The sequence below is a fragment of the Pseudorasbora parva genome, unplaced genomic scaffold (assembly GCF_024679245.1).
Source record: "Pseudorasbora parva isolate DD20220531a unplaced genomic scaffold, ASM2467924v1 scaffold_33, whole genome shotgun sequence".
Classification (NCBI taxonomy): Eukaryota; Metazoa; Chordata; class Actinopteri; order Cypriniformes; family Gobionidae; genus Pseudorasbora; species Pseudorasbora parva.
The window spans coordinates 227,921-252,099 of NW_027125104.1; the positions used below are offsets into that span (position 1 = coordinate 227,921).

Here is a 24,179-nt window from a genome sequence, read left to right on the forward strand (position 1 = left end):
TTATTTGAGAGTCTTTACCAACGAGCTGATGAGTCGAATCGGGGGTTTGTGTTGGATGGATTAGGGACACCTGATTCAAATCAAGGTCAGGCACGCACGCACGCAGCAGTCAAGCAATGGAAGGTGCCCCGTCCTTCCTTTTCTTGGGGGAGGGGAAGGTCACCGTGTTTGAGGATGGCGAAGGGGGATAGGGCGCCTCTGCCTGGAGGCCAGGCAACTCATACTTACCTGGCAGGGGAGACACCATGATCAGGAAGGTGGTTCACCCAGGGCGAGGCTCGGCCATTGCACTCCGGTTGTGCTGACCCCTGCGAATTCCCCAAATGTGGGAATCTCGACTGCATAATTTATGGTAGTGGGGGACTGCGTTCGCGCTCTCCCCTGTACACACTGGTTAAAAGCAGATAGCGTGGAGGGAAAAAGCGTGCGGTTCTTGACGCTTGTGGCGCCGCCCACTGCCCCAAAGGGTGAAGTTGCACCAGTTTTGTTATGTTTCTGTCTCTTTCTGCTGTGTCAGCCAGTGACCCGGAGAGTTCAGAGAACTGAACTGCGTCTGTTTTCATCGAGGTTGTCGAAACCTGCGACCGGTTTGCCGAATGTGGTTTTTCCCACAAACTTTGATATTCAACGGACGAGTTGATTGACAGCAGTGGTCCCAAAGGCAAAGTTGTTCGGATGGAGGTTTTCTGTCGTATGGTACGACTGTCTCGTGCGCGTGCTGTGAAAAAGCACGCGACATACGTTCGCCTATAGCCGCTCTCATGTTGTTGCTTTTTCATTTTAAAGCGCCACTAGGTGGCCATTCACCGCGTCCTTTCTCGCCTGACCCCAGACTGAGCCCGTGCACGGGTGTACCGGCTTGGGTGAAATTGTCTCGTTCCGTCCAAGAGCTATAGCCGTTCTAGCAGACCCCGCCTCGCCCAGCCCGTAGGTTTCGGCCTGCCGCCGCCAAGCTGAATCGAAATTCCCACTTTTTTTCCGATCTGGACGGACAGTCAGACTCCAGAGAATCTTTCTGCACTGGTTTGGGCCAGATCGGGCAAAAGACCTAGGACTAGTGTGCAAAAGTAGGTTTTTCACAAAATCCCAAATACCCGAAAATTTCGCCAGCGCAACCTTCGAATCCGAGGCATGCGTCTCGCTCGGCTCGAGCCAAGGATTCCGATGATATAAGACACTTGGTTCTGCGGCGTGCGGTTTGGGAGCTACGAGCCATTTCGTACTTTCGGTGGCTGTAGCGCCACCGCCGGGCCCATCGGGGGGCCAGCCTTGGTGATGTTGTAGAGCGAGTGGCTAGTACCATCCCTCAAAGTTTCAGGTCTCTACGACGTACGGCCTTTGCCAACCCTCCCCCCCCTCACCGCTTCCCAGATGGGCGTCGCCTTTGCTGGCTCCCCTGCCGCTGCGTCATTGTGTCATCGCTTCTCGGCCTTTTGGCTAAGATCAAGTGGTCTGGTCTGACGGTAGAGACAGCGATCGCCTCTTGTTGGACCTTTGTCTCGTGTGTTGCTTGTCACACGGGACATACAGCCTTCAGGAGGTACATTGACAAGCGGCTTTTAGGGGACGACTCGTTCTTCGAGGAATCTACTTGGTTTTAAAGGTAAGCAGGTTTTTATATTATTTATTTATTTATTTGTTTATTTATTTAAATTATTGCTTATTTTATTGCTTGATTTTAGCCGCAGCGTGCTGTTGGTGCCTCCATCATGTCGGCTGCTCGTGCCGGCGTGAGGAGGCACCACAGTGTGCGTTTTAAATTTAAAAGAAAAGAGGATGGTACTCTCCAGGGCATGTCCAGACTGGACTTTTCCAGGAAGTACATCCAACAGACTCTGGTTTTTAAAGCTACAGACATAAACTGTTTATTGACTCTGCCCCTGAACCATGGTTTTGATGTGAGTTTTACATCTGCTTCTCTGTTGAGTACTTTCTGGTCTCGGTTTGAAACATGTAAAGCCAATTTCTCCATGTTCACAGTGGAAAAGCTAACTGATAATTCACTGAAAGTGGTGATTGTCAGGATGTTTAATGAAACTGTGAGTGGAGAGGATATTGTTGTATGGTTGGCAAGATACTGCTCTATTCGTGGACCACCAGTCAAGGTTTTAGATGAGGACGGTATCTGGAGCTGTGCGTGGAGAGTGCCCATCAAACAATGGGCAGATCCCAACAGCTACCATGGTCTGAGTCAAATACCATCAATGATTGTGTTGGGCGAGAATAGAGGCTACATCCACTACCAAGGGATGCCCAAGCTTTGCCGCAAATGTGGCAAACTTGGACATCTCGCCGAGGCATGTCAGGAAGTAATATGCAGAAAGTGTAGAGAAATTGGACACACCTTTGAAGAGTGCCAAAATGGCAGAAAGTGTAACCTCTGTGGAGAATCAACCCATCTCTACAGAGATTGCCCTAAAAGTTTTGCCAACAAGTTGAAAAACAACAAAATGGCCGCCCCACCCAATGTACAAACAAGTGAGGAGGCGGGCCCTGAGGTTTTGGCGGGAAATTCAATATCCCAGCCAGCCTCAGGGATTGGACAGGAAGGAGGAAGTGGGGTGGCCACAGGGGCGGAGTCAATTTTAGCATTTGAACGAGGGGAGGAAGCCAATCCTCAAGAAGAAAGTAAAGAGAAAATGGAGGAGGAAGAGGAGGAAACGGCTTCCTCCCTAGAAACAGTCCCGGAGCTGAGTGTTGTGGACAGTGGGAGTGGAACTGATTGTTCTCTCCCCAATGCTCAAGTGCAGAAAAGGTCTGCGAGATCTCCTCTGGTTCAAACAGAGGAGAAAAGGCTGAGGGCATCGCATCGGCTAGATAGTTCCTCTTCGGAAGATCTAGACCGTATGTGGCCCCCAGAATCTCCAAATGAAGTCTCTTTTCTGCACATAAAGCTAAGAACATCGTCGCCAAAGGAGTGGCAAGAGTTCCCCTCTGTGGCTCCTGAGGCGCCAAGCACTTGCCTTCCTGATTCCAGTATTTCTGGGGAAAAGGAAAGAGAAGTGCAACAAGATGTAACATGATTTTAATTCTGTCTTTGTAGTCCACTCTTGTTTTATCTTTTAAATGACTTGTACCTTTTTAGCCATACTGCTCATGGCTCTCACTATCTCTACAATTAATGTGAGAAGTGTGAAGAGCAATATGCGAGCACAGAGCGTCTTATCCTTTTTAAAATATTTTAAGTCAGATGTGTTTTTATTGCAAGAATGTGGTTTGCCGTTTTTACCAAATTACAGGAAATGGGAGGAGCTCTGGACCCCAGGACCTTCCATTTGGAGCGGGTCCAATTTTAACAAAAATGATGGTGTTGCTATTTTAATTAACAATAAGAATATCTTGGTGAAGGGCAGCACTGTGGTGAAGGACGGGCGGGCAATTTTAGCAAATCTGACTTTTTTAGGTAAGGATTTTAACGTTTTAAATGTATATGGTTTTACGGATAAAAATGAAAGGTATGAGTTTTTAGAAGACCTGCAGCCCCACATGCTAGGTAGGGCTCCTTTAGTGGTAGCAGGGGATTTTAACTGTGTTTTATCAAAGAAGGACAGAAAGAGGGTGGGAGATGATTTTAAGATTGATAAGACATCGGTTTTATTACAAAGCTTAGTCAGAGATTTTAGGTTAGTTGACTGTTTTAAAATAATGCATCAAAGAGAGGAGGGCTTCACCTGGTTCAGTGGTGACGGCACCAAAGCCTCTCGAATCGACTACCTATTTACAAGAGATTTCCCGCCAACCGATGCTACATTGACCCCACTCTTCTTCTCAGACCACTTAATGCTATCTTGCACTCTTTCACTGCCCACTGGTGTGACAGTAGGGGGAGGTCTGTGGAAGCTGAACTGCTCCCTCTTAGAAGATGAGGAGGTAGTCAGAGAATATAGGGAGCAGTTCAGCCAATGGCAGACCCTCCAAGACTTTTATGACTCACGTGCACAGTGGTGGGAGATGGTGAAGGAACGGACAAGACTTTTTTTTAGAAAGACAGGCAGAGACAAAAAGAATAGATTTAAACGACGCATGATGGGGCTGCAAAAACGACTACAAAGGTATTTTAATCTTTTAAATGACGGGTTTGATTTTAATGAAGAAATTAAAATGGTAAAAGATGAGATGTCAGTTTTATCCAAAATACAAAGCAAAGGTGTAATTTTAAGGAGCAGGGAGAGGGAAACAGAGGAAGGAGAAAAGTGTACTAGGTATTTTTTTAAAAAGATAATTTCACAGGGTGGGACAATTACTGTTTTAAAAAGTGGAGGGAGGGAAGCCCACAGCACAAAAGAGATTTTAAAAGAAACTGAAGAATTTTATGAACAATTATACAATACCAAAGAAGTACACAATGACGCGATAAAGGAAGTTTTAGAGTTTTTAGAAAAGAAATTAGACAAATGTGCTATTTTATCTCAAGATTTTAACATTTTAGAGATGGACAAAGCTCTTAAAAGTTTTAAACGAGGAAAGTCCCCAGGAATAGATGGACTTCCTCTAGAGTTTTACTCCACTTTTTGGGATATTTTAGCACACGAATTACTGACTGTTTTTAAGGAATTTGAGACTCTGGACAGACTTCCTGACAGTTTTAGAATAGGGATAGTTTCACTCTTGCTAAAAAAAAGGTGACAAGACTGACTTAAAAAACTGGCGACCCATTACTCTTTTAAACTTTGATTGTAAGATTTTTAGCAAAATTTTATCCATGCGCATGTCGACTGTTTTAGAGGACGTAATTCACCTGGATCAAGCATGTGCTGTGCCCGGAAGGAAGATCACGGACAGCCTGGTACTGATCAGAGATGCTATCTGTTATGCGAGAGACAGAAATATTCGGCTAGTAGTCCTAAATTTAGATTTTGAAAAAGCATTTGACCGCATCTCGCACCAGTTCCTCTTTAAGGTACTGGAGAAAATGGGGTTTCCAGGGAGGTTTATAGCCTGGGTGGGACTGCTTTACAATGGTCTGGTTAGCAGGATTTTGGTTAACGGGCATTTGTCCAAAGCTGTAAATATCCACAGCGGTGTCCGTCAGGGGTGTCCTTTATCTCCCCTTCTGTATGTGGCCTGTATTGAGCCACTGGCACAAATCTTGAGAAGGGATAAATGGATTAAAGGACTGGACGTCCCAGGGACTGGTGGACTGACAGCAACCTGCGTTTTATATATGGACGACATAACCCTTTTAGCGACTGACCTTTTATCGGTACGAAGAGCATTGGACTTGACTGACTGGTACGGTCGGGCCTCGGGCGCCAAGCTCAATAGGAACAAGTCCGAGGCCCAGCTCTTCGGGCCGTGGGGGGACGTCGACACAGGTGGACTGGATCTGGTTTTTAAAGACAACGATTTGAAAGTTTTAGGTGTAAAATTTGACAGAGAGGGTGGAGGACGGGGAAACTGGACTGACATCTTAGGGAAAGTTAGGCAAAGACTGGGTTTTTGGGGACTAAGACAGATGACAATGGAAGGGAAGGTTTTAATTTTTAAAGCCATAATTTTACCACTGATTTTACTTGTCTGTTCTGTTTTTAGTCCCCCAAGAAGATTCCTGGCCAACCTGGAGAGGGCGGTATTTTATTTCCTGTGGGGGTCCAAGTGGGAACGACTGAAAAGGGAGGTCTTTAAAAAAAGAAAGGAAAATGGTGGGAAAGGCCTCCCTGACCCCCACTTGTTTTTAGGTAGCCGCTTTACCGCCCTCCACATCGGATACGCGCTGACCCCATCCAGAGAGAATAAGACAGCGGCCATGGCTCGTTTCTGGATGGGGTCCTACCTAAGAAGCCTAAAGATTTTACCTACTGATTTAAAAACCCCAGTGTCTTTTAACTTGCCAAAAGAGTATATTTTTATCAAGACATTTTTAAAGAAATACTTTTTAGAAACAGAAGATGTGACGATTTTAACTAACCATAAGTCTCTTATCTCTCTTGTGCAGGATCGAGAAAAGGTGAGCCCAGTTCCAGGCCTCACGCCAAGTGAGGCCAAAGAAGTTTGGAGGAACGTTGCCCACCCAGCTCTCCAGAACAGGCTTAAGGACTTGGCGTGGATGGTGGCTCATGAGATCCTCCCGGTCAGGGCGGTTATGCACTCCAGAGGCATGGCCAAAAATCCCACCTGCCCACGGTCCGGGTGTAAATCCCCGGAGACCGTCTACCATCTGCTCTGGGAGTGCGGTGCTGCGCGGGACCTGTGGGCCAGGGCCGGCCCCCTGTTTTTCCCGTGCCTGCCAGCGGGTGGGGCCCAGGTGGATTACAAGCTCGCCATCCTAGGGGTGGGTCAGGGCCTAAAAGCCCTAACAACACAAGAATTTGCATCGCTCTGGCTCACCCTTAACCTGATAAAGGATGCCATCTGGGTCACCAGAAACCTGCTGGTGGGGAAACGCGTGACGGTCCCCCTCCACGCGAGCGAGCAGAGGATAAGATCAGCGCTGCAGGGTGGGCCGCACGTCGTTATTCGGATGGGGGGGCCGAGGCCACACGAGAAGGTCCCGGCCACCACCGACCTTGGCCGCCCGTAGATGCACCCTCACCACTCTGGCTACGGGAACAGCGGGCCAGCGGGCCGGAGGAGAGGGGATCTCCGCTGGGCTCTGGAAGCGAGGAGCCTTGAGCCTGTTCTGGAGAACTGGAGTGAATGGACATGTTTTGTAGGGGCTCACCCTTGATCCTGTACAAGAGACGAAGTTTTAATTGTCACGTTTTAGTCTGTTTTATCATGAATATATTTATTGTTTTCATTCATTTTATTCCTCTTTTAACACCACACTGACATACAAGGACTTTTACACAACACATCAACTGATTTTAACAAAAAAGTGACTTGTGTTTTAATGGATGTAACCATGTATGTTTATTTTATTTTTTAAAGAAGAAAGAAATGTGTGGCATAAACATGAAAATGAATTGAAATCAATATGAAAAAATGTAACAATAAAACTTTTCGAAAGAAAAAAATCTGTTCTTATCAGTTTAATATCTGATACGTCCCCTATCCGGGGACTGCATATTAAATTGATTTTTGGCACATGGAGCCGGAACCGGGGCTTGCTCCGTCCACTCCACGCATCGACCTGGTATTGCAGTGCCTTTTTGGGGACTGCGAATTGTTGTGACTAATAGAAGAACCAACAACACCACTGGAATTTTGTCAGAGAATACAGAAATACGCAGGAAGCGCATACAGAATGACGATGAGGTGACCGTTGACGATGACCGTGCCACAGAGAAAGCAGCAAGCTGCGGTCATATGAGCATAGGGAAAAAAGAAGAACAAAAGCGTCGGTTGCCGGCCGGCTGACTCATCACCGTCACAGCACGTTTTTTGATGTCCCTCTTATTTGAGAGTCTTTACCAACGAGCTGATGAGTCGAATCGGGGGTTTGTGTTGGATGGATTAGGGACACCTGATTCAAATCAAGGTCAGGCACGCACGCACGCAGCAGTCAAGCAATGGAAGGTGCCCCGTCCTTCCTTTTCTTGGGGGAGGGGAAGGTCACCGTGTTTGAGGGTGGCGAAGGGGGATAGGGCGCCTCTGCCTGGAGGCCAGGCAACTCATACTTACCTGGCAGGGGAGACACCATGATCAGGAAGGTGGTTCACCCAGGGCGAGGCTCGGCCATTGCACTCCGGTTGTGCTGACCCCTGCGAATTCCCCAAATGTGGGAATCTCGACTGCATAATTTATGGTAGTGGGGGACTGCGTTCGCGCTCTCCCCTGTACACACTGGTTAAAAGCAGATAGCGTGGAGGGAAAAAGCGTGCGGTTCTTGACGCTTGTGGCGCCGCCCACTGCCCCAAAGGGTGAAGTTGCACCAGTTTTGTTATGTTTCTGTCTCTTTCTGCTGTGTCAGCCAGTGACCCGGAGAGTTCAGAGAACTGAACTGCGTCTGTTTTCATCGAGGTTGTCGAAACCTGCGACCGGTTTGCCGAATGTGGTTTTTCCCACAAACTTTGATATTCAACGGACGAGTTGATTGACAGCAGTGGTCCCAAAGGCAAAGTTGTTCGGATGGAGGTTTTCTGTCGTATGGTACGACTGTCTCGTGCGCGTGCTGTGAAAAAGCACGCGACATACGTTCGCCTATAGCCGCTCTCATGTTGTTGCTTTTTCATTTTAAAGCGCCACTAGGTGGCCATTCACCGCGTCCTTTCTCGCCTGACCCCAGACTGAGCCCGTGCACGGGTGTACCGGCTTGGGTGAAATTGTCTCGTTCCGTCCAAGAGCTATAGCCGTTCTAGCAGACCCCGCCTCGCCCAGCCCGTAGGTTTCGGCCTGCCGCCGCCAAGCTGAATCGAAATTCCCACTTTTTTTCCGATCTGGACGGACAGTCAGACTCCAGAGAATCTTTCTGCACTGGTTTGGGCCAGATCGGGCAAAAGACCTAGGACTAGTGTGCAAAAGTAGGTTTTTCACAAAATCCCAAATACCCGAAAATTTCGCCAGCGCAACCTTCGAATCCGAGGCATGCGTCTCGCTCGGCTCGAGCCAAGGATTCCGATGATATAAGACACTTGGTTCTGCGGCGTGCGGTTTGGGAGCTACGAGCCATTTCGTACTTTCGGTGGCTGTAGCGCCACCGCCGGGCCCATCGGGGGGCCAGCCTTGGTGATGTTGTAGAGCGAGTGGCTAGTACCATCCCTCAAAGTTTCAGGTCTCTACGACGTACGGCCTTTGCCAACCCTCCCCCCCCTCACCGCTTCCCAGATGGGCGTCGCCTTTGCTGGCTCCCCTGCCGCTGCGTCATTGTGTCATCGCTTCTCGGCCTTTTGGCTAAGATCAAGTGGTCTGGTCTGACGGTAGAGACAGCGATCGCCTCTTGTTGGACCTTTGTCTCGTGTGTTGCTTGTCACACGGGACATACAGCCTTCAGGAGGTACATTGACAAGCGGCTTTTAGGGGACGACTCGTTCTTCGAGGAATCTACTTGGTTTTAAAGGTAAGCAGGTTTTTATATTATTTATTTATTTATTTGTTTATTTATTTAAATTATTGCTTATTTTATTGCTTGATTTTAGCCGCAGCGTGCTGTTGGTGCCTCCATCATGTCGGCTGCTCGTGCCGGCGTGAGGAGGCACCACAGTGTGCGTTTTAAATTTAAAAGAAAAGAGGATGGTACTCTCCAGGGCATGTCCAGACTGGACTTTTCCAGGAAGTACATCCAACAGACTCTGGGTTTTAAAGCTACAGACATAAACTGTTTATTGACTCTGCCCCTGAACCATGGTTTTGATGTGAGTTTTACATCTGCTTCTCTGTTGAGTACTTTCTGGTCTCGGTTTGAAACATGTAAAGCCAATTTCTCCATGTTCACAGTGGAAAAGCTAACTGATAATTCACTGAAAGTGGTGATTGTCAGGATGTTTAATGAAACTGTGAGTGGAGAGGATATTGTTGTATGGTTGGCAAGATACTGCTCTATTCGTGGACCACCAGTCAAGGTTTTAGATGAGGACGGTATCTGGAGCTGTGCGTGGAGAGTGCCCATCAAACAATGGGCAGATCCCAACAGCTACCATGGTCTGAGTCAAATACCATCAATGATTGTGTTGGGCGAGAATAGAGGCTACATCCACTACCAAGGGATGCCCAAGCTTTGCCGCAAATGTGGCAAACTTGGACATCTCGCCGAGGCATGTCAGGAAGTAATATGCAGAAAGTGTAGAGAAATTGGACACACCTTTGAAGAGTGCCAAAATGGCAGAAAGTGTAACCTCTGTGGAGAATCAACCCATCTCTACAGAGATTGCCCTAAAAGTTTTGCCAACAAGTTGAAAAACAACAAAATGGCCGCCCCACCCAATGTACAAACAAGTGAGGAGGCGGGCCCTGAGGTTTTGGCGGGAAATTCAATATCCCAGCCAGCCTCAGGGATTGGACAGGAAGGAGGAAGTGGGGTGGCCACAGGGGCGGAGTCAATTTTAGCATTTGAACGAGGGGAGGAAGCCAATCCTCAAGAAGAAAGTAAAGAGAAAATGGAGGAGGAAGAGGAGGAAACGGCTTCCTCCCTAGAAACAGTCCCGGAGCTGAGTGTTGTGGACAGTGGGAGTGGAACTGATTGTTCTCTCCCCAATGCTCAAGTGCAGAAAAGGTCTGCGAGATCTCCTCTGGTTCAAACAGAGGAGAAAAGGCTGAGGGCATCGCATCGGCTAGATAGTTCCTCTTCGGAAGATCTAGACCGTATGTGGCCCCCAGAATCTCCAAATGAAGTCTCTTTTCTGCACATAAAGCTAAGAACATCGTCGCCAAAGGAGTGGCAAGAGTTCCCCTCTGTGGCTCCTGAGGCGCCAAGCACTTGCCTTCCTGATTCCAGTATTTCTGGGGAAAAGGAAAGAGAAGTGCAACAAGATGTAACATGATTTTAATTCTGTCTTTGTAGTCCACTCTTGTTTTATCTTTTAAATGACTTGTACCTTTTTAGCCATACTGCTCATGGCTCTCACTATCTCTACAATTAATGTGAGAAGTGTGAAGAGCAATATGCGAGCACAGAGCGTCTTATCCTTTTTAAAATATTTTAAGTCAGATGTGTTTTTATTGCAAGAATGTGGTTTGCCGTTTTTACCAAATTACAGGAAATGGGAGGAGCTCTGGACCCCAGGACCTTCCATTTGGAGCGGGTCCAATTTTAACAAAAATGATGGTGTTGCTATTTTAATTAACAATAAGAATATCTTGGTGAAGGGCAGCACTGTGGTGAAGGACGGGCGGGCAATTTTAGCAAATCTGACTTTTTTAGGTAAGGATTTTAACGTTTTAAATGTATATGGTTTTACGGATAAAAATGAAAGGTATGAGTTTTTAGAAGACCTGCAGCCCCACATGCTAGGTAGGGCTCCTTTAGTGGTAGCAGGGGATTTTAACTGTGTTTTATCAAAGAAGGACAGAAAGAGGGTGGGAGATGATTTTAAGATTGATAAGACATCGGTTTTATTACAAAGCTTAGTCAGAGATTTTAGGTTAGTTGACTGTTTTAAAATAATGCATCAAAGAGAGGAGGGCTTCACCTGGTTCAGTGGTGACGGCACCAAAGCCTCTCGAATCGACTACCTATTTACAAGAGATTTCCCGCCAACCGATGCTACATTGACCCCACTCTTCTTCTCAGACCACTTAATGCTATCTTGCACTCTTTCACTGCCCACTGGTGTGACAGTAGGGGGAGGTCTGTGGAAGCTGAACTGCTCCCTCTTAGAAGATGAGGAGGTAGTCAGAGAATATAGGGAGCAGTTCAGCCAATGGCAGACCCTCCAAGACTTTTATGACTCACGTGCACAGTGGTGGGAGATGGTGAAGGAACGGACAAGACTTTTTTTTAGAAAGACAGGCAGAGACAAAAAGAATAGATTTAAACGACGCATGATGGGGCTGCAAAAACGACTACAAAGGTATTTTAATCTTTTAAATGACGGGTTTGATTTTAATGAAGATATTAAAATGGTAAAAGATGAGATGTCAGTTTTATCCAAAATACAAAGCAAAGGTGTAATTTTAAGGAGCAGGGAGAGGGAAACAGAGGAAGGAGAAAAGTGTACTAGGTATTTTTTTAAAAAGATAATTTCACAGGGTGGGACAATTACTGTTTTAAAAAGTGGAGGGAGGGAAGCCCACAGCACAAAAGAGATTTTAAAAGAAACTGAAGAATTTTATGAACAATTATACAATACCAAAGAAGTACACAATGACGCGATAAAGGAAGTTTTAGAGTTTTTAGAAAAGAAATTAGACAAATGTGCTATTTTATCTCAAGATTTTAACATTTTAGAGATGGACAAAGCTCTTAAAAGTTTTAAACGAGGAAAGTCCCCAGGAATAGATGGACTTCCTCTAGAGTTTTACTCCACTTTTTGGGATATTTTAGCACACGAATTACTGACTGTTTTTAAGGAATTTGAGACTCTGGACAGACTTCCTGACAGTTTTAGAATAGGGATAGTTTCACTCTTGCTAAAAAAAAGGTGACAAGACTGACTTAAAAAACTGGCGACCCATTACTCTTTTAAACTTTGATTGTAAGATTTTTAGCAAAATTTTATCCATGCGCATGTCGACTGTTTTAGAGGACGTAATTCACCTGGATCAAGCATGTGCTGTGCCCGGAAGGAAGATCACGGACAGCCTGGTACTGATCAGAGATGCTATCTGTTATGCGAGAGACAGAAATATTCGGCTAGTAGTCCTAAATTTAGATTTTGAAAAAGCATTTGACCGCATCTCGCACCAGTTCCTCTTTAAGGTACTGGAGAAAATGGGGTTTCCAGGGAGGTTTATAGCCTGGGTGGGACTGCTTTACAATGGTCTGGTTAGCAGGATTTTGGTTAACGGGCATTTGTCCAAAGCTGTAAATATCCACAGCGGTGTCCGTCAGGGGTGTCCTTTATCTCCCCTTCTGTATGTGGCCTGTATTGAGCCACTGGCACAAATCTTGAGAAGGGATAAATGGATTAAAGGACTGGACGTCCCAGGGACTGGTGGACTGACAGCAACCTGCGTTTTATATATGGACGACATAACCCTTTTAGCGACTGACCTTTTATCGGTACGAAGAGCATTGGACTTGACTGACTGGTACGGTCGGGCCTCGGGCGCCAAGCTCAATAGGAACAAGTCCGAGGCCCAGCTCTTCGGGCCGTGGGGGGACGTCGACACAGGTGGACTGGATCTGGTTTTTAAAGACAACGATTTGAAAGTTTTAGGTGTAAAATTTGACAGAGAGGGTGGAGGACGGGGAAACTGGACTGACATCTTAGGGAAAGTTAGGCAAAGACTGGGTTTTTGGGGACTAAGACAGATGACAATGGAAGGGAAGGTTTTAATTTTTAAAGCCATAATTTTACCACTGATTTTACTTGTCTGTTCTGTTTTTAGTCCCCCAAGAAGATTCCTGGCCAACCTGGAGAGGGCGGTATTTTATTTCCTGTGGGGGTCCAAGTGGGAACGACTGAAAAGGGAGGTCTTTAAAAAAAGAAAGGAAAATGGTGGGAAAGGCCTCCCTGACCCCCACTTGTTTTTAGGTAGCCGCTTTACCGCCCTCCACATCGGATACGCGCTGACCCCATCCAGAGAGAATAAGACAGCGGCCATGGCTCGTTTCTGGATGGGGTCCTACCTAAGAAGCCTAAAGATTTTACCTACTGATTTAAAAACCCCAGTGTCTTTTAACTTGCCAAAAGAGTATATTTTTATCAAGACATTTTTAAAGAAATACTTTTTAGAAACAGAAGATGTGACGATTTTAACTAACCATAAGTCTCTTATCTCTCTTGTGCAGGATCGAGAAAAGGTGAGCCCAGTTCCAGGCCTCACGCCAAGTGAGGCCAAAGAAGTTTGGAGGAACGTTGCCCACCCAGCTCTCCAGAACAGGCTTAAGGACTTGGCGTGGATGGTGGCTCATGAGATCCTCCCGGTCAGGGCGGTTATGCACTCCAGAGGCATGGCCAAAAATCCCACCTGCCCACGGTCCGGGTGTAAATCCCCGGAGACCGTCTACCATCTGCTCTGGGAGTGCGGTGCTGCGCGGGACCTGTGGGCCAGGGCCGGCCCCCTGTTTTTCCCGTGCCTGCCAGCGGGTGGGGCCCAGGTGGATTACAAGCTCGCCATCCTAGGGGTGGGTCAGGGCCTAAAAGCCCTAACAACACAAGAATTTGCATCGCTCTGGCTCACCCTTAACCTGATAAAGGATGCCATCTGGGTCACCAGAAACCTGCTGGTGGGGAAACGCGTGACGGTCCCCCTCCACGCGAGCGAGCAGAGGATAAGATCAGCGCTGCAGGGTGGGCCGCACGTCGTTATTCGGATGGGGGGGCCGAGGCCACACGAGAAGGTCCCGGCCACCACCGACCTTGGCCGCCCGTAGATGCACCCTCACCACTCTGGCTACGGGAACAGCGGGCCAGCGGGCCGGAGGAGAGGGGATCTCCGCTGGGCTCTGGAAGCGAGGAGCCTTGAGCCTGTTCTGGAGAACTGGAGTGAATGGACATGTTTTGTAGGGGCTCACCCTTGATCCTGTACAAGAGACGAAGTTTTAATTGTCACGTTTTAGTCTGTTTTATCATGAATATATTTATTGTTTTCATTCATTTTATTCCTCTTTTAACACCACACTGACATACAAGGACTTTTACACAACACATCAACTGATTTTAACAAAAAAGTGACTTGTGTTTTAATGGATGTAACCATGTATGTTTATTTTATTTTTTAAAGAAGAAAGAAATGTGTGGCATAAACATGAAAATGAATTGAAATCAATATGAAAAAATGTAACAATAAAACTTTTCGAAAGAAAAAAATCTGTTCTTATCAGTTTAATATCTGATACGTCCCCTATCCGGGGACTGCATATTAAATTGATTTTTGGCACATGGAGCCGGAACCGGGGCTTGCTCCGTCCACTCCACGCATCGACCTGGTATTGCAGTGCCTTTTTGGGGACTGCGAATTGTTGTGACTAATAGAAGAACCAACAACACCACTGGAATTTTGTCAGAGAATACAGAAATACGCAGGAAGCGCATACAGAATGACGATGAGGTGACCGTTGACGATGACCGTGCCACAGAGAAAGCAGCAAGCTGCGGTCATATGAGCATAGGGAAAAAAGAAGAACAAAAGCGTCGGTTGCCGGCCGGCTGACTCATCACCGTCACAGCACGTTTTTTGATGTCCCTCTTATTTGAGAGTCTTTACCAACGAGCTGATGAGTCGAATCGGGGGTTTGTGTTGGATGGATTAGGGACACCTGATTCAAATCAAGGTCAGGCACGCACGCACGCAGCAGTCAAGCAATGGAAGGTGCCCCGTCCTTCCTTTTCTTGGGGGAGGGGAAGGTCACCGTGTTTGAGGGTGGCGAAGGGGGATAGGGCGCCTCTGCCTGGAGGCCAGGCAACTCATACTTACCTGGCAGGGGAGACACCATGATCAGGAAGGTGGTTCACCCAGGGCGAGGCTCGGCCATTGCACTCCGGTTGTGCTGACCCCTGCGAATTCCCCAAATGTGGGAATCTCGACTGCATAATTTATGGTAGTGGGGGACTGCGTTCGCGCTCTCCCCTGTACACACTGGTTAAAAGCAGATAGCGTGGAGGGAAAAAGCGTGCGGTTCTTGACGCTTGTGGCGCCGCCCACTGCCCCAAAGGGTGAAGTTGCACCAGTTTTGTTATGTTTCTGTCTCTTTCTGCTGTGTCAGCCAGTGACCCGGAGAGTTCAGAGAACTGAACTGCGTCTGTTTTCATCGAGGTTGTCGAAACCTGCGACCGGTTTGCCGAATGTGGTTTTTCCCACAAACTTTGATATTCAACGGACGAGTTGATTGACAGCAGTGGTCCCAAAGGCAAAGTTGTTCGGATGGAGGTTTTCTGTCGTATGGTACGACTGTCTCGTGCGCGTGCTGTGAAAAAGCACGCGACATACGTTCGCCTATAGCCGCTCTCATGTTGTTGCTTTTTCATTTTAAAGCGCCACTAGGTGGCCATTCACCGCGTCCTTTCTCGCCTGACCCCAGACTGAGCCCGTGCACGGGTGTACCGGCTTGGGTGAAATTGTCTCGTTCCGTCCAAGAGCTATAGCCGTTCTAGCAGACCCCGCCTCGCCCAGCCCGTAGGTTTCGGCCTGCCGCCGCCAAGCTGAATCGAAATTCCCACTTTTTTTCCGATCTGGACGGACAGTCAGACTCCAGAGAATCTTTCTGCACTGGTTTGGGCCAGATCGGGCAAAAGACCTAGGACTAGTGTGCAAAAGTAGGTTTTTCACAAAATCCCAAATACCCGAAAATTTCGCCAGCGCAACCTTCGAATCCGAGGCATGCGTCTCGCTCGGCTCGAGCCAAGGATTCCGATGATATAAGACACTTGGTTCTGCGGCGTGCGGTTTGGGAGCTACGAGCCATTTCGTACTTTCGGTGGCTGTAGCGCCACCGCCGGGCCCATCGGGGGGCCAGCCTTGGTGATGTTGTAGAGCGAGTGGCTAGTACCATCCCTCAAAGTTTCAGGTCTCTACGACGTACGGCCTTTGCCAACCCTCCCCCCCCTCACCGCTTCCCAGATGGGCGTCGCCTTTGCCGGCTCCCCTGCCGCTGCGTCATTGTGTCATCGCTTCTCGGCCTTTTGGCTAAGATCAAGTGTAGTATCTGTTCTTATCAGTTTAATATCTGATACGTCCCCTATCCGGGGACTGCATATTAAATTGATTTTTGGCACATGGAGCCGGAACCGGGGCTTGCTCCGTCCACTCCACGCATCGACCTGGTATTGCAGTGCCTCCAGGAACGGTGTGCTTCCCCTTTTTGGGGACTGCGAATTGTTGTGACTAATAGAAGAACCAACAACACCACTGGAATTTTGTCAGAGAATACAGAAATACGCAGGAAGCGCATACAGAATGACGATGAGGTGACCGTTGACGATGACCGTGCCACAGAGAAAGCAGCAAGCTGCGGTCATATGAGCATAGGGAAAAAAGAAGAACAAAAGCGTCGGTTGCCGGCCGGCTGACTCATCACCGTCACAGCACGTTTTTTGATGTCCCTCTTATTTGAGAGTCTTTACCAACGAGCTGATGAGTCGAATCGGGGGTTTGTGTTGGATGGATTAGGGACACCTGATTCAAATCAAGGTCAGGCACGCACGCAGCAGTCAAGCAATGGAAGGTGCCCCGTCCTTCCTTTTCTTGGGGGAGGGGAAGGTCACCGTGTTTGAGGATGGCGAAGGGGGATAGGGCGCCTCTGCCTGGAGGCCAGGCAACTCATACTTACCTGGCAGGGGAGACACCATGATCAGGAAGGTGGTTCACCCAGGGCGAGGCTCGGCCATTGCACTCCGGTTGTGCTGACCCCTGCGAATTCCCCAAATGTGGGAATCTCGACTGCATAATTTATGGTAGTGGGGGACTGCGTTCGCGCTCTCCCCTGTACACACTGGTTAAAAGCAGATAGCGTGGAGGGAAAAAGCGTGCGGTTCTTGACGCTTGTGGCGCCGCCCACTGCCCCAAAGGGTGAAGTTGCACCAGTTTTGTTATGTTTCTGTCTCTTTCTGCTGTGTCAGCCAGTGACCCGGAGAGTTCAGAGAACTGAACTGCGTCTGTTTTCATCGAGGTTGTCGAAACCTGCGACCGGTTTGCCGAATGTGGTTTTTCCCACAAACTTTGATATTCAACGGACGAGTTGATTGACAGCAGTGGTCCCAAAGGCAAAGTTGTTCGGATGGAGGTTTTCTGTCGTATGGTACGACTGTCTCGTGCGCGTGCTGTGAAAAAGCACGCGACATACGTTCGCCTATAGCCGCTCTCATGTTGTTGCTTTTTCATTTTAAAGCGCCACTAGGTGGCCATTCACCGCGTCCTTTCTCGCCTGACCCCAGACTGAGCCCGTGCACGGGTGTACCGGCTTGGGTGAAATTGTCTCGTTCCGTCCAAGAGCTATAGCCGTTCTAGCAGACCCCGCCTCGCCCAGCCCGTAGGTTTCGGCCTGCCGCCGCCAAGCTGAATCGAAATTCCCACTTTTTTTCCGATCTGGACAGACAGTCAGACTCCAGAGAATCTTTCTGCACTGGTTTGGGCCAGATCGGGCAAAAGACCTAGGACTAGTGTGCAAAAGTAGGTTTTTCACAAAATCCCAAATACCCGAAAATTTCGCCAGCGCAACCTTCGAATCCGAGGCATGCGTCTCGCTCGGCTCGAGCCAAGGATTCCGATGATATAAGACACTTGGTTCTGCGGCGTGCGGTTTGGGAGCTACGAGCCATTTCGTACTTTCGGTGGCTGTAGCGCCACCGCCGGGCCCATCGGGGGGCCAGCCTTGGTGATGTTGTAGAGCGAGTGGCTAGTGCCATCCCTCAAAGTTTCAGGTCTCTACGACGTACGGCCTTTGCCAACCCTCCCCCCCCTCACCGCTTCCCAGATGGGCGTCGCCTTTGCCGGCTCCCCTGCCGCTGCGTCATTGTGTCATCGCTTCTCTGCCTTTTGGCTAAGATCAAGTGTAGTATCTGTTCTTATCAGTTTAATATCTGATACGTCCCCTATCCGGGGACTGCATATTAAATTGATTTTTGGCACATGGAGCCGGAACCGGGGCTTGCTCCGTCCACTCCACGCATCGACCTGGTATTGCAGTGCCTCCAGGAACGGTGTGCTTCCCCTTTTTGGGGACTGCGAATTGTTGTGACTAATAGAAGAACCAACAACACCACTGGAATTTTGTCAGAGAATACAGAAATACGCAGGAAGCGCATACAGAACGACGATGAGGTGACCGTTGACGATGACCGTGCCACAGAGAAAGCAGCAAGCTGCGGTCATATGAGCATAGGGAAAAAAGAAGAACAAAAGCGTCGGTTGCCGGCCGGCTGACTCATCACCGTCACAGCACGTTTTTTGATGTCCCTCTTATTTGAGAGTCTTTACCAACGAGCTGATGAGTCGAATCGGGGGTTTGTGTTGGATGGATTAGGGACACCTGATTCAAATCAAGGTCAGGCACGCACGCACGCAGCAGTCAAGCAATGGAAGGTGCCCCGTCCTTCCTTTTCTTGGGGGAGGGGAAGGTCACCGTGTTTGAGGATGGCGAAGGGGGATAGGGCGCCTCTGCCTGGAGGCCAGGCAACTCATACTTACCTGGCAGGGGAGACACCATGATCAGGAAGGTGGTTCACCCAGGGCGAGGCTCGGCCATTGCACTCCGGTTGTGCTGACCCCTGCGAATTCCCCAAATGTGGGAATCTCGACTGCATAATTTATGGTAGTGGGGGACTGCGTTCGCGCTCTCCCCTGTACACACTGGTTAAAAGCAGATAGCGTGGAGGGAAAAAGCGTGCGGTTCTTGACGCTTGTGGCGCCGCCCACTGCCCCAAAGGGTGAAGTTGCACCAGTTTTGTTATGTTTCTGTCTCTTTCTGCTGTGTCAGCCAGTGACCCGGAGAGTTCAGAGAACTGAACTGCGTCTGTTTTCATCGAGGTTGTCGAAACCTGCGACCGGTTTGCCGAATGTGGTTTTTCCCACAAACTTTGATATTCAACGGACGAGTTGATTGACAGCAGTGGTCCCAAAGGCAAAGTTGTTCGGATGGAGGTTTTCTGTCGTATGGTACGACTGTCTCGTGCGCGTGCTGTGAAAAAGCACGCGACATACGTTCGCCTATAGCCGCTCTCATGTTGTTGCTTTTTCATTTTAAAGCGCCACTAGGTGGCCATTCACCGCGTCCTTTCTCGCCTGACCCCAGACTGAGCCCGTGCACGGGTGTACCGGCTTGGGTGAAATTGTCTCGTTCCGTCCAAGAGCTATAGCCGTTCTAGCAGACCCCGCCTCGCCCAGCCCGTAGGTTTCGGCCTGCCGCCGCCAAGCTGAATCGAAATTCCCACTTTTTTTCCGATCTGGACGGACAGTCAGACTCCAGAGAATCTTTCTGCACTGGTTTGGGCCAGATCGGGCAAAAGACCTAGGACTAGTGTGCAAAAGTAGGTTTTTCACAAAATCCCAAATACCCGAAAATTTCGCCAGCGCAACCTTCGAATCCGAGGCATGCGTCTCGCTCGGCTCGAGCCAAGGATTCCGATGATATAAGACACTTGGTTCTGCGGCGTGCGGTTTGGGAGCTACGAGCCATTTCGTACTTTCGGTGGCTGTAGCGCCACCGCCGGGCCCATCGGGGGGCCAGCCTTGGTGATGTTGTAGAGCGAGTGGCTAGTACCATCCCTCAAAGTTTCAGGTCTCTACGACGTACGGCCTTTGCCAACCCTCCCCCCCCTCACCGCTTCCCAGATGGGCGTCGCCTTTGCCGGCTCCCCTGCCGCTGCGTCATTGTGTCATCGCTTCTCGGCCTTTTGGCTAAGATCAAGTCGTGATTTCTTTGATCTTTTGAGAAGTTATGATGGCTGGTGTAGCTGGGTACTCAGTTCCAAGGGCGGGACTGAGAAATACTCTACGTTTCCAAATGAAGACGCCGGGGGTGGAGATGATGGAAAGAGATGTGTTTGCACGGGTAGTTCTTCTGGACAAGCTGAAGTTGAAAGTGGAAGAGGTGTACTGTCTACAGACCAACAGACAAGAGAAGTGTTTTGACCTAACTTTGAACACGGTGGAATTATACAAAGAGGTGTTGGAAAAGTTTGGGAAGTGTGACAAGGTGGGCTTGATGGGGAAATTCGAGGTGATAAGTCTGGACAGACCTAACTTCAGGGTCATCACTCTTCATATGTTTAACCCATACGTCACAGATGAAGCGTTGGTGGCTTTTTTGGGAAAATATGCTGAAGTTCTCACACCTGCAAGATACATAAAGGACAATGTGGGGTTATGGACTGGGAAAAGGCAGTTCCAAGTTCTCCTAAAATCGGATGAGGATGGGTTTGAGGGGGTCATGCACCCTCCTGCTTTTTTCAACATAGGAGCGGACAAGGGATATCTTTTCTATTCAAGACAGCCTCCTTTTTGTAGAAGGTGCAGACGGTATGGCCATAGTGATGGCAGGTGTGGAGAAGAAAGATGTTGGCGGTGTTCTAAGATGGGACACACAGCAAAAGAGTGCAGTATTCCTAAGTCATGTCACAGCTGTGGCTCATTAGGACATTTGATGAAGGAATGTAAGGAAGGGCGCAAGCTGAATCGAGGAGGAAGGAGAGTGGAGGAAACAGTGGCAGAGGAGAAGAACGGGGAGGAGGTCCAACAGGAGACAATGGAGCAAGAAATAAAAGAGAAGGTGGTGTTTGAGGTGGTAAAGGAGGGAGGAAGCGAGGCAGAAGCAGAGAAAGTGGAAGATGTGATGGATGCTTTCTTAGAAGCGTTAAATGGGGAACAGTTTAAGGTCACCGAGTTGTACACAGGGGATGTGGAAGATGAGATGGAAGTGGAGAGACAAAGTGACCCGGATGGATCAAGAGGGGATGGAAGTCAGCGGATCAGGAAAGCCGAGAAGGAAAAGGCGAGACCAGGCAAGAGGGTGAGAGCCGAGACGAGGCAGAGTTTGAGTTGTTCTGAGGATTCACTATCTACCGACAGTCAAGAGGGGCTCGAGATGGACAATGCTAGACCCTTATTTCAGTTGTCACAGGGAAAGGGTGGTAGTGACAATGAAGAACCGAAGGATGATGGGGTTGGTCTCAGTGTGTCGCCCATATGCTGGTCAGATCTGGTGGGGACTGAGACTGGGACCACAGGACCACTGGGACCACTGGAGGATCGAGGGATGGAAGGGACATTAAGGACTGAATAAGTGGTGAGCAATGACGAATTGACTGTGGGGTCTATAAATGTAAGAGGTTTAAGAGACAATGTGAAGCGAAGAGCGGTTTTTTCTTTTTTGGAAAATTGCAGATGTGATATTCTTTTTTTGCAGGAGGTTCATTTGAAAAGTTCACAAGATGCAAGGAAATTTACAGAAGAATGGGGGAGGGGAGGAGCAGTATGGAGTGTGGGAGGGGTTTATTCCTCAGGAGTGGGGATCTTGTTTCGGGGTAAAGAGTTGGAAGTCAGAAGTTATTTTACGGTTTCACAAGGGAGAGTGATTGGGGCTGATGTAAGGTGGAGAGGGGGGGAATATAGATTACTCTCAGTTTATGCTCCACAAACAGTGGAAGAGAGGAAAGATATTTTTGAAATGTTGTTAACAGTCTGTGCAACAAATAAACAGATTATAATGGGAGGGGATTTTAATTTGCAGTTAGGAGACAAAGGGGATAGTAGTTTGATGGTGTTAGAAGGGGTTTTGCAGGGGCATGGGTTGGTGGATGGGGGGCAGGGAGTGAATCCAAAAGTTTGTATGTCAACGTGGAGGAACTCGAGGGGGGTGGAAAAGAGGCTAGATTATGTGTTTTTTTCAAAAGGTTTGGTTTTGGAAGGAGGGGGAGTGAAGCCTGTGTTTTTTTCTGATCATGATTTGGTTTGGTTTGTAGTTAAGGGGCAAAATGTGAAGTTTGGTAAAGGGTACTGGAGAATGAATATAGAGATTTTGAGGGAAAGGCAGTTCTGTGAAGAGTATGTATGTTTTTTCAAGGGGTTAGAGGGGTTAAAGGTCATGTATGATGATGTGGTGGGGTGGTGGGAAATGGTTAAAAATCGTTCAAAGGAGTGGATTGTTAAGTACTGTAAGAGAAGAATGAGCAATTTTAGGAGGCAAGCAGGGAAGTTGCAGAGAGATTTAGAGTTGATATTTGAAGAGTATAATGTTGGGGGCACTTTTGACTGGGATAGGGTTAACTTGCTGAAGAGACAGATAAAGGGTTTGTATGAAGATCAAGCTAAACGGTTTTTGTTGAAAAGGAGACATGAGACAAGGGAGAATGGGGAGGCGTGTAATGCTGGGTTTTTTAGGTCAGTAAGGGATCAAAAAGAGAAGCAAATAATTGTTGAGTTAAAGGATAAGGAAGGGGAGATTCTGGGGAAAACCGAAGAGATAACTGAATATGTGGGTCAGTATTTTCAACAATTTTTCAGTAAAAGAGAGATAGTAAAGGAGAAAAGTGATTTTTTTGTTAATTTCCTGTCTAGCGTAGTCCCTGATGAGGTTGGGGCTGAGTTAAATTCTCCAATAACATTGGAAGAGGTGGAAGGAGCATTGAGAAGGATGAGTAAAGGTAAGGTGCCAGGGATTGATGGCCTACCAGTTGAATTTTATGTTAGGTTTTTCAATATTTTAGGTCCTCATTTGATGGAGGTGGTGCGGGAAGTGTTAGAAAATAAAAGTATGAGTGGTTCAATGGCAACTGGAGTGATAACTCTTCTATATAAAAAAGGCGAAAGGTCGGACATAACAAATTATAGGCCGCTCACAATGCTTACAGTGGACTATAAGATTATAGCAAAGGTGTTGGCAGACAGATTGAGGAAAGCCCTTCCCCATGTGGTGCATGTTGATCAAACATGTGGAGTTGAGGGTCGCAGCATTAAGTGGAATCTTCAGCTGATCAGGGATGTTATAGCATGGGTGGAGGATAGGGAGTTACCATTGATGGTGGTTAGCTTAGATCAGGCTAAAGCCTTTGATAGGGTGAATAGATGGTTTCTGTTTAAGGTAATGGAGAGGATGGGTTTGGGTGAGGGATATATAGGGTGGATTAGAACGCTGTATACTGGGGCTAGGTGTTTGGTGCAGGTGAACGGGGCATTAGGACAGAGCTTTGATGTGTGGGAGGGAGTGAGACAGGGGTGTCCTCTCTCTCCTTTACTTTTTGTTCTCTATATGGAGCCATTGGCTCAGGCGATAAGGCGAGATGGCAGAATAAAAGGTCTGCGGGTACCAGGAGGTAAGGGGGCGGTAGTGAAACTATCGCAGTACGCAGATGATACTACACTACTGTTGGATTCAGACAAGTGTCTTGAGAGGGCATTGCATTTGTTTGAGGAGTTTTCCTTAGCATCTGGGGCTAGTCTAAATATTTCAAAATCAGCTGTTAAGTTTTTTGGGAAGTTTAGGCAAAGACGGAATGGAATTGGGGGGTTGCAGGTGTGTGAGGGGCCTTTAAAAATTTTGGGTATAAGATTTCAGAATGAAGGCTCAGCTACTCTGAATTGGGAAGAGCGCATTGTTTCGGTGCAGAAGAGGCTAGCAAGGTGGAAAGGGCGAAGATTGACATTGTGGGGGAAAGTTTTGGTACTGAAGATAGAGGTGTTGTCAGTGTTTCAGTACTTGGCTGTCATTTATCCTTTGCCGGCTAGTATGAGGAAGTCAGTAATAAGGTTAATATTTACGTTTGTCTGGGGAGGAAGATATGAATATGTAAAAAGAACTGAAATGTTTAATTCGATTAAGGAAGGAGGGCGGGATGTACCTCATGTTCCTTTAAAGCTTGATTGTTTTTTTGTGTCTTCAATCTTGGCCCAGTTAGCGGGGACTGCTGAGCATCCGTCTTGGTTTTTTCTTAGGTTATTTTTTTCTTATCAAGCAAGGCACGTGATGAGGTGGTCCAATGAGGGTCCAAGGTCGGAAACGCAGCCGTGGCATTATAGGCATGCAGTTAAATGGATGAGTAAATATCCTGAGAGTAAGGAGATAACAGTGTGTTTGGACCAGAGGATGTTGTATGGAAAGGTAAGGGAGAGGGTGTCTAGTGTAGTTCGGGTGGGGGTCTCAAGGGAGGTGTGGTTGAATATTCAACCCAAAAATCTTGATAATGACTTAAAAGATCTTAATTGGTTGTGTTTTTTGAGGCGTTTGCCCGTAAAAGAGATCATGTATAGGCACGGTATAGCAAAAG

The 24,179-nt window shown here is 47.9% G+C and overlaps 7 non-coding genes and 2 pseudogenes across 7 annotated transcripts; all 9 read left to right on the forward strand.

Annotated features, from left to right (window-relative positions):
- Positions 1-220: 220 nt before the first annotated feature.
- On the forward strand, positions 221-384 carry LOC137066943 (U1 spliceosomal RNA). The gene has a single exon (XR_010902780.1). It is a non-coding gene; the product is annotated as a U1 spliceosomal RNA (small nuclear RNA).
- A 6,550-nt stretch (positions 385-6,934) lies between these two features.
- Positions 6,935-7,111, forward strand: LOC137066928 (U2 spliceosomal RNA; annotated as a pseudogene).
- A 444-nt stretch (positions 7,112-7,555) lies between these two features.
- Positions 7,556-7,719, forward strand: LOC137066944 (U1 spliceosomal RNA). The gene has a single exon (XR_010902781.1). It is a non-coding gene; the product is annotated as a U1 spliceosomal RNA (small nuclear RNA).
- Positions 7,720-14,269: 6,550 nt separating this feature from the next.
- LOC137066929 (U2 spliceosomal RNA) lies at positions 14,270-14,446 on the forward strand (annotated as a pseudogene).
- A 444-nt stretch (positions 14,447-14,890) lies between these two features.
- Positions 14,891-15,054, forward strand: LOC137066946 (U1 spliceosomal RNA). The gene has a single exon (XR_010902782.1). It is a non-coding gene; the product is annotated as a U1 spliceosomal RNA (small nuclear RNA).
- Positions 15,055-16,087: 1,033 nt separating this feature from the next.
- LOC137066511 (U2 spliceosomal RNA) lies at positions 16,088-16,278 on the forward strand. The gene has a single exon (XR_010902425.1). It is a non-coding gene; the product is annotated as a U2 spliceosomal RNA (small nuclear RNA).
- A 464-nt stretch (positions 16,279-16,742) lies between these two features.
- LOC137066947 (U1 spliceosomal RNA) lies at positions 16,743-16,906 on the forward strand. The gene has a single exon (XR_010902783.1). It is a non-coding gene; the product is annotated as a U1 spliceosomal RNA (small nuclear RNA).
- Positions 16,907-17,939: 1,033 nt separating this feature from the next.
- LOC137066804 (U2 spliceosomal RNA) lies at positions 17,940-18,130 on the forward strand. Its single transcript, XR_010902690.1, has one exon. It is a non-coding gene; the product is annotated as a U2 spliceosomal RNA (small nuclear RNA).
- Positions 18,131-18,598: 468 nt separating this feature from the next.
- On the forward strand, positions 18,599-18,762 carry LOC137066948 (U1 spliceosomal RNA). Its single transcript, XR_010902784.1, has one exon. It is a non-coding gene; the product is annotated as a U1 spliceosomal RNA (small nuclear RNA).
- Positions 18,763-24,179: the final 5,417 nt, after the last annotated feature.